The sequence below is a fragment of the Acipenser ruthenus genome, chromosome 45 (assembly GCF_902713425.1).
Source record: "Acipenser ruthenus chromosome 45, fAciRut3.2 maternal haplotype, whole genome shotgun sequence".
Classification (NCBI taxonomy): Eukaryota; Metazoa; Chordata; class Actinopteri; order Acipenseriformes; family Acipenseridae; genus Acipenser; species Acipenser ruthenus.
Window position 1 is genome coordinate 5,653,527 of NC_081233.1, and position 10,451 is coordinate 5,663,977.

A 10,451-nucleotide genomic window follows, 5' to 3' on the forward strand; every position below is an offset into this window, starting at 1 on the left:
CAAATTACTTTTTAATCCACTTAATTCTACACGCCTACGCAGTACGGTAATGCCTTAGCTACAATACATTCAAGCTAGAAGAGAAAACCAGTGCTACTTATTTCATTTAAAAGCGGGGAGCACCTTAACAAGGACTATATTGCATTTATTTTATTGGATTCAGAAGCTTGCAAGACCATGCAGGTTTGAATGGGTCTTTATAGTAATGTTATTGAAAGCCTGTGTTAGTTAAAATAATGGAGGTCCTCCAGGAAAGCTCTCATTATGTGTGCTGCTAGAAGAGAAATCAATCATTTTGAAATGTAGGCTACTGTAGCCCCCCTAACCCCCAACAGGGTAATCAATTAGAAGGCTGCTGTCTCAGAACCACATTGTTCTAACTGGTGTTTGTTGATGGTCATGCTCTCCTATGGAAACGTCTTTGGGGTTTTCTACAGCTCTTGGTAAAATATTCAGCGTGAATCTATAACTCTATTCAGTAGAACCAGAAATATACAGTTTTAGAGGAAGTAGTTTCAAACTGCATGTTGTTTTCTTGCTATTGCTGTCCCCTTGCCTTTCTGTGCTGTTTGCAATTACTCAAATGCTGTGTTTTATATTGTTGGATGTCTGTTATGTTGCTTTGACCATGAGTTCAGGAGCTGCTCTTCAGTTGCCTGTCGTAGATACGTGTAACATGTTATCCAAAGTGTCTTTATAGCGCTTGTGAATGCAGTGCTCATGAAAGGGGAGGGAGAGAGCCACAATCCTGACCTGAACGCCTCCATACCGGCCATCCAGCCCCAGGCCTCTCTCATGCAGGGACTGTGCCAAATTAGGTCTTAAAGTATCCCAGTGATTCAACACCAACAACGTAGCTAGGTAGCCCACTAGAAGCCCTAGACAGACCTCGCTGCTAACCCCCAGTCAGCTTTCACAATGTTGGGAGGCGGTACAGCATTAGCTGTGACCAGTCTCCATGGGCCAGGCTTTCAATAGGGGCCCTAAATCCCGACTTATTGCCTGTGATCTGCATTGTGTAGCCTCACTGACCCAGGACCAGTGGAAAGTGCCTGCGCCGCTCCATTCAGGGCACAGAGGGGGGTGTGGGCTTCTAATTCTTAAATGATTGTGTGTGGCTTTTAAAGAGGAACCAATGAGAGAGCTATCTGGGCTGAGAACCAGGCCTGCAGTCAAGCTCTCCTCCTGTACACCCACCGAGGCAGGCAGGAGCGGACGAAGGATGAAGCAGGCGACATAGGGATGTTTTTTTTTTATATATATAAAAAGCAAAGTGTAAAATAATTTCCAATCTTAGTTTTTTGAGGGGTTTGACAAGACGTTTCTTGTGAATAAAACCTTCCTGATCTCACTCCTATTGCCAGTCCATGTCTTATGTTTGTGGTGGTGAGTATGATGAGCTTTCTGTATGTTTTCCCAGCACTGGTGTATTTGTTTCAGTTGCAAAATGTAGTATTTTGTGTCCCCAAAGATATATCTATATAAACCTTGTGAAGAAAGCAGTGATTGTGGCAGTTGGATATATTTGTATACATGATTATCCACTGTGCAAAGTGCAAAGTACTCTACCGTGCTCATATTTTGCTATCTATACATTTTTCCATAGACATAATTTTCATTTTACAAAATCATGGTTTAAATTTTCTGAGTATGGGTTCATTTTCTAGGGGAAAAGAACAAAAATAACTCTCATTTAAATTAAAGGATCATGCTGGACAAAATGTCTTGAACTAATGTCTTGGCTATCCTTTTTGTGCTGGTAGTTCCTCAGTTTCTTCTATAAATCCAATGTGCATCACATGAAGGGTTAACCTAAAACACTGGCTTGTTGACTTGTGTCTGCTAAAGGGTGTATCCAATCACAAATACAGCGCCCAGGGTGTTTCCCTGTTCTGTGGAGCTATTCAATTGAACTTCCTGCCAGAGATGGACAATATCTGAACACAGTACTGCAAACACAGACACGCTAAAAATGTAATATCCCATACTTTATTGTTTTAAAACACATATGCCATACTACAGGGAAATAAGTCAGGCGCCATATGTTTTGTTTCTACAACCCTATTCAACGTCTAAAGTTTCTTTGGTATTATTTTATAATGGAGTTATGGATAATCTATGTGTGTTCTTTATCATTCTCTGTTGTTGCTTCTGCTTCGATTCTTATTGGCCTTCTTTTTTTTAGCAGCTGGGTCTGCTTCTGAAAAGACTCCTGAAAGATAACTTTCTGATGTGAAATGGTTTGAGAATTGACCAGTAGGGGGCTACAGTTGTAATTCCGTCCCCCTCTCTAACAGTGGCTGTGTACAGTGATTTCCGTGTACCTCGTAGGGAGCAGGGCAGTTGCACACCCCCTAGTGGCTGAACCATCACAGAGGAGTCTTTTCAGAGGCGGCCCCCAGGACAGAACATTTGTAAGTAAGCAGGTCAATAATGAGCAGAAACAGCAATAGAGAATTATACCTAAAACACTTTAAACATATTAAACAGTCAAGAAATTAAATATTCTGACAATGAATAGAGTATAAAGTATCCAGGAGTCAGTAGCTTGGTCCCACCTGCTGCTCAGGTCTGGCGATTGCTCTGACAGCAGGAACGGAGGTGGGTCTTGACCTTCAGTAAGTGCAGCACCACCTGAAAGCATGGCTTGCAAACAGAGATTTCTTTAAGCTATTTTAGTACCAGATATCATGCTTAAAAACAAATACGTGTTTTCTATAACATGCGTTTCTTAGAAATCTGCACATTTGAGACCTAAAAGAAAATGACACAACTTGTTTTAAAGTGACTGAGGGGGGTGAGGCTGGCGCTGCGAGAGTGCCACTACCACTTCCGGAGAGAGCTGTGGAACTGCAGTGCGAGCAGCCAGCACTTCACCAGGCTGGTGCAGTAAGGTAGTGGACTGCCTGAAAATACCATTGAGAAGTTACTTTTTTTACACCTGTTTTTAGGTTTTACCGCCCCCTTACCTTTTTATGATGTTTACAATCATTATGAGTCATTCTTATTGCAATTATGCAAAAAAGCCTGTTACTGATGTCTATGGTGGGCAGCTAATACCGAAGAGTAGCTCTGAACCGAAGAGCAGCAATATTTGAGTTATTGCAAAATGAACAGAACGAGTCATAAGCATTTAATCTGAACAACCATTTTTTAAACTGCATTGGTTACTACAGCTTTCTGTAAATTCTTCTGATCTTTGATGGCACAAGCAGCCAAGAGGCAAATTCTAATAGTTTATCCTGACATGTTGGGACAGACAAATCAGGGAGAAAACTGACTGGAATTCATGAGTCCAAGGAGGTGGGGGGGGGGGATAAGGAGAGAAGAAGGGAGTGTGGGCTAATGCACTAGCCTGGCAGGATTGGATAGGCATAGAGACTGAACTGCTCCCTCATGCCCCAGGAGAAAGGGTGTTTACTGGAGAATTGTGATATTAAGCTGCGGCATCATCCCCAGTGGAAAGGGGTAGAGCAGGGTTTAGCGTTGGTAATAACCCTTATAAAAGTTTACCATGGTAAAAGCAAAGCGAAGTGTAATAAAGCATAGTGAAAGTGTGGTAAAGCAAAGGTAAACATTAATAAAGCACATTAATAAACATGGCAAACCAGGGTAAACTGTGGTAAATGCAAAGTACAAACATGGGAAAAGCATGACAAAAATGCAAAAATACTGTGATAAACTGACATAAGATTTGTTGTACTGACATTAGATCAGTGAACTGACGGACGGGCGCCCAGGGGACCCATGGTCGTGCCTGCAGTGAAACCAAGGAGGAGGCAGGAGAGAGCGACCTGGGTAGCTGCGAGGCCCTGTGCTGCGGCCGTGGCTTCAGGGAAGAGACTGTCAGACTGGAGGAAAACTGCCAGTGTCGGTTTTACTGGTGCTGTGTGGTCCAGTGTAAGATGTGTGCCTCCAGACGCAATGTCAGTGTGTGTTTGTAGACCAGGTCCTGAATATCACAGCAAATAATTGAAGTTGGAAGTAAAATGAAAACATGATCAGAGGCTAGCTTCTTGTGCTTCTGGAGGCTTGGGTGTAATCGTCTGGCTGCTTAGTGGTGAAATCGCCTTGTGGACATCCCTGTAAGAATACATTAGTCAACATTACTGCGATGTTTCATGCCCAAACCAAGTTGCTCTTTTAGTTCAGGTTTTATCATGGTAAATCAGACAACAGCAAACATCATAAAAAAAAAAGACTCAGTTGGGACAAAACTTAAATTAGGTGTTCATTATCTTCCGATAAAATTAGTTAACTATACCAATACCTAGTGACCAAAAACTACAGTTTTGTACCAGGTTAATACTTTTATAAATAATGTAGCATGTTTCGCAAGAAGCAGCACATACTGCTTCCTGGCACAGGTAAACCATTTAACAATAGTTCATTGACGTTCTCTATAAATCGTGCCAGCCAGGCTTAATAATACTGGCTCAGGGGTTACATCCCCATAATTAGTACTCACTAAGACATTCAATTTACTGAAGTCCCCAGTTATTATCCATAGTTTACTTAGGAATCTACGGTTAGCCTCAACTATTGTTCAGTGAAACTACAGTTTTAGACAAACAGCTTTGGTTTTTTGTCTTTAACTACACTTTAACGCACACAAACGTTTAGTATTTCCACTAAACTGAAGTTTGTTTTCTTAAGGTGGATCTTAAAAAGCAACTTGGTATTTGATGAGCAGGTCAAGAGATTTTCAGCAGAAACGTAATTCCAGACTGGCATTCTGAAATGGGAAACAGAAAAGGAATTATTTAAAAATAAAAATAAAATGAATATTTATAACTAACAGTTTTACAAATGCCGCTGATTGATTTCGTTGTTGAAACGTGTGAATATTATGTTGTAAATGTAGATGTTAAGAAGAATGTAAGATGACACTCATGGGCACAAGAAGAATGTTATGAACTGTAAGTCCTAACTTAAACAGCGATGAACTGTTGATAATCTGAACCCACTGTATCGAAACTGCAGGTAATGCTTGTATAGGGTTTCTTCAGGGTAGCACTGTATCGAAACTGCAGGTAATGCTTGTATAGGGTTTCTTCAGGGTACCACTGTATCGAAACTGCAGGTAATGCTTGTATAGGGTTTCTTCAGGGTAGCACTGTATCGAAACTGCAGGTAATGCTTGTATAGGGTTTCTTCAGGGTAGCACTGTATCGAAACTGCAGGTAATGCTTGTATAGGGTTTCTTCAGGGTACCACTGTATCGAAACTGCAGGTAATGCTTGTATAGGGTTTCTTCAGGGTACCACTGTATCGAAACTGCAGGTAATGCTTGTATAGGGTTTCTTCAGGGTACCACTGTATCGAAACTGCAGGTAATGCTTGTATAGGGTTTCTTCAGGGTACCACTGTATCGAAACTGCAGGTAATGCTTGTATAGGGTTTCTTCAGGGTAGCACTGTATCGAAACTGCAGGTAATGCTTGTATAGGGTTTCTTCAGGGTAGCACGCTTGCTACTAAACGTGTAGCCTTTTACTAAACTTTTAAACTAAACTAAGCAATATCAGCCACTAAATTCATTTAATACGTTGTTCATTTGCTTTGCTGTTGAAAAGTTTCGTTTTGCACCTTCTTGATTTCTTAGTGACTGGTGAACACAGTTTTACCACCATAATGTTTTTATGTCTTTTTCATTACGTATGGTGGATCCAAGATTGTGCTCCTTCTTTCTGATCAGTTGGATCAATAAGTGTCTTTAGAGCCGATTCATCAACCTACAGCTATGGCAAATGTTTTGCATCACCCTATAGAATTAACTAATTTTGCTTCATAAAGTTGAATGAAACCCGTTGAGTAATGTTACGTTAACATATTGAATTACATACCGCTTTGCAGTTTTCCATAGTACTTAATGAAAAACGGACAAAAATTGAAATATTTTAGATTTTAAAGTCTAAAATTAAAAACTGTACTATTATCATGGCTTCCAGACTTTGGCAATATAATTTTGTAGTTTCTTTGATTGCATGATGTTAAATAAAATATCTAAATTATGTTCATATAGTTTTTTTTAAAACTATGTCCAATCTAGGTGATGCAAAACTTTTGTCCATAGCTGTATACCCTGTTAAACCACAGCTGGATTGTATTGTTACAGCAAGAGAATTGAGTTGGAGCTGCAATGTGAGCATACCTTAAAAATATGGTTAATCCACCTGCTGGTTGTGATGGTCAGTCCACGCCAGCGCGGCTAGGCCCATCCGCCATCTAAGGTCTAGAGTCACATGGGGAGGTGACACACGTCATTCACCTTCACAGTACACATGACACTACATGCCTGCAAAGTTTTGTTCCCTTTATTATTATTATTATTATTATTTATTTCTTAGCAGACACCCTTATCCAGGGCGACTTACAATCGTAAGCAAATACATTTCAAGTGTTACAATACAAGTAATACAATAAGAGCAAGAATACAATAACTTTTGTTCAAATTAGGGATGAGCGCAAGTCAAAATAAAAATAAAAAATTAATTGGATCTGTTCATCAGCTAACTATCACAGAACAAGGAGCTCATCCGGGCTGCTGGCAGCGAGAGAGCGGAGATGAGTAATATTTACCTTTTCCAGTTTAATTTAGGAGTGAACAGCTGCCCTTTGGCACTGCTTGATGTGCAACATAAACTATTAAGTTTCTCGCATCAGCTTGAAAATATTTCATTATTATTTGCAGCCAAGAGGCATTTGTTTAATCATTTTTATGATATATGTTTTCCCTTGATTTAATCATTTTTACGATATATTTTTTCCCTTGATTTAATGCCTGTAAAATGCAGATGCAATAACAGCATCACTTAACAGTGGGTTTATTTGGAATTACTGTTTGAATCCTTCAGCTTAGAAAAAAGAAGGGAACGAGGGGAAATGATTGAAGTCTTTAAAATCATAAATGGCATAGATAATGTTAATCCGAGACACTACTTCAAATTTAGCACAGAGAGAAGAACAAGACGACATAAATGGAAGCAGAGTAAAAGTTTAGAACAGAAGGCAGGAAGCACTTTTTTACACAGTTATAAATGCATGGACGGGCCTATCAGGTGAAGTAGTAGGATCTAAAACACTGAGAACATTTAAAAAAGACTCGATTCTGTGCTTTTAAATGAGTTCCCCCCAGTAAGGAAAAATAACGAGCCTTGATGGGCTGAACAGCCTTTTCTCACTCTCAAGCTTTTCTTAAAGATTCAAGGCCAGACAATGCTAGATTAAAATCTTAAAATCAATTTGAAAACCAACAGGTAACCAGTATGAAGATTTTAAGACTGTAGTATGCTGACAGGATGCAGAAAGCTGCAAACAGACCACTTCAGTAACCCAATCTTGAACTGTCTTACGATGGAAGAAAGAAATCCGAGATGTGTGGAAAATGTGTTCTGATGCTTTCACTTGAGTGCAGGAGCTATTCTTCTGTTCTAGTTGCCTACATATGTAACATAGGCTAGATCAGCCAAATGTCTTTACAGAAAAGTCAGTGCCGTCTAGTGATCTGCCACTTTGAATCAAGCTTTCTTTTTTTTTATGCCGGCAATCCACAGCTGTGCACCAGACTATTTGACTAATCTAGCCAACATTGCATACATGGAAGACAAGTAGAACTGAACAGCAACTCCTGAACTCATAGTCTTATTAAAAAATGTATTTGCTATTTACCCTTTATGAATTTCCTAGCTGGAGCCATCACATTCTGCCAATTGCTTAACACACATTAATTGAATCAAGTACGAGTAATCTATTACAGATTTTGAGTACCGAATATTCAGTACGCAGCCCTAGACTGTATGTACAGGTGTCCTGTCTCTTGCAATACTTGCATTCCTACATGTTGTTAATTACCAGCAAGCCTCTGTTGCTCTGAAGTGTTTCCAGATTCCTTAGGGGATACTTTTTATACACCTGCCATTTAACATTACACTAACACGCTAACTGCAGGCAAATAACATGAATCCCGTTCAAAGCCTTAGATAACTTTGGAAGCATTGCAAGAGTTTCATTAAAAAAAAACAAAACAATTTTGTCCACTTGACTTTTGTGGAATCTGTAGTTAATGGTTTTCATACAAGTCCATCATTTTTTTGGGCTGTTTATCATTTGATTTTACAGACTTTCTTTTAATTTTGAATGACGTTTTTCCTACCACAACACCTTAAGATCTCTTACTTCTTGTGTTACAGGTAATAGGGCCCCATCTGTGTCATGATGCGGGTCCAGATTACCTGTAACACAGGAGGTGAATGAGGGAGCATAAGAACTTCTTCACCTGAGTCAAAGTAAAAAAAATAAAAAGGAAAACAAAAAGATCAAAAGCGAAACATGGCCCATATAGCTCATTGTCAGCCAGTAATGGAAGCTGTGATTGAAGCAAATGGACATCACATTCAACAGCATACAGGTTGAAACTTCTGAATGATGGAAACAGCGACCCCTATGGGCCACACTGAAAATTATAGAAACTCAAATTTCAGTGCTTTGTGAATTTTTTCAGACATTGCTGCTTATCTTTATGAGTGAGGCTTAAACCCTAAGTTCAGAGATAAATAATAATAATAATCATATCTTAAAGATATAGTATGCATTAAGGTGTAGAAGTTCATTACAATAAGTCTGCGTGTCTGTCTGCTGTGCCAAAAGAGCCAGGCTCTAACCTGTTCATAATCAGATCTCAAAATGGACTGTGCATGAGATCTAAGGTTTTCCACATGTGTGTCAGTGGCTTGGAAATGTCTCTTTCATTTGGTGCCAGAAGGCTGAATTATTATCAATGTAATTGCTATTTATTGTCGCGTGTTAATCACATTGTAAATTACATGCTTTGTTGTTGACATTAATCAACACGCTTATGAAAACCCAACAGTGCGAGTATTGCCAAGTAGAGGTACAGTTACGGTTATGGGAGGAATCCAAACGAAAAAAGCTAATAGTGATGATGACTAATGATGCAAGGAGCTAGGTGGCACAGAAGGCTGTTTCACTGACTTCTCAAGACTCATCTGGGGCTGAATCCGTGCTGGGTTTGGTGTCAACCAAGCTTAACGGTGGGTAGCAGTGTGAGCCACATGACAAAACCATTATGCAATTTGGCTCAACTGGCAGTCTGCTTAAGACAACAAGGGGTGTTCATGTTAGAACTGAGGTGAGCTCTCTCTCTCTCTCTCTCTCTCTCTCTCTCTCTCTCTCTCTCGAAGAGCTGTGAAAATCCCTTTCAACTCTGCTGGAAAATCTTAAAACCACATTTTAATCAAATATCACTCAGGATTAAACGTAAGGTACGGGAAAATCTTACATGACAGTGAAGTGATAGCAAAAGTTAAGGTTACACTTTTTCAGCATTGAACACTATAACTGTGGCAATATTGTGACATTGTGTAGGTCTTAAAGTCGTATGACACTACAGTTGTGGGTTGGTTTCTATTAATTCCTTCATAATTTAGCCTTTGATTCACTCTCCTTGTTGAAAGTCCAGTTTGCTGCCATTTTCCAAAACAAACTGGATAAAAAAAATGTTGGGGCGGTGAGTTGACTTTTATTACATTATCGATTCATGGGACAGGTGTTACTGCAATGTATTGTAGCTGGTTGTTATTATCTATTAGTACAATATTGCATACATATTGTAGTGATCGTTATTCGAACAGAGAATGGCTGTGGAGAATATAGACAGGGAAGCGAGGGGGGAAAGGTACGGGAGGGCAGAGAGCGAGGGAGGTGCTAGAACAGTATTCTGCAATAACACTCAGGAGATGCTGTCGACACAGCCAAAGACGAGAGAGCAAGCCCGAGCAAAGGTGTACGGGTATATAGCTGTAGAATATATCCAGAGGCTAAAAAAAAAAAAAAAAGCTAATCAGACGCCCAGATTAACAACAAGAAGTTGGCAAGGTAATTAACAACTAAGGCATTTTGCGAAAATAATCCTATGTAACTAATGGGAAACCCCCCCAAAAAAGTTTTATAATCTCGTGGCACCGTAATAAGGATTTAAACGTTTAAGGAAGGCTGCAGAAGTGGAGAGAGAACTGGAAAATACGTAATTAAAGATGCAATTTTACTAGGGGCAGAGAAGATGAAACCGGTCAAATTAAATACAATTAAAGTACAATACTAATAAACAGGAAAGAGGGAACAGATGACAGCGCGCACAGACTCGGTATTGTTCCAGCGCAGGGAGGAGAGCTGCGCGCCTGCCTGCTGCTGCTGCTGCTGCTGTCTCTGAAATTACTGGCATATTTTTTTTCTTTCTTTTTGTCCTGCGGTTGCATTAAATTTTTTCCTGCTGCAGCAGCCTTTTCGAGTGACCACTTGAATCCAGGAGAGCTCCGGGACTGGAAAGGAACAATGACAGGGCGAAGGAGTCTGCGCTCCTGACCCTGAGCCCCCGCAAAAAACAAACACACGCAGCAGCAGACACGCACAGCCCTGGAAAGTCCGGGGCTAT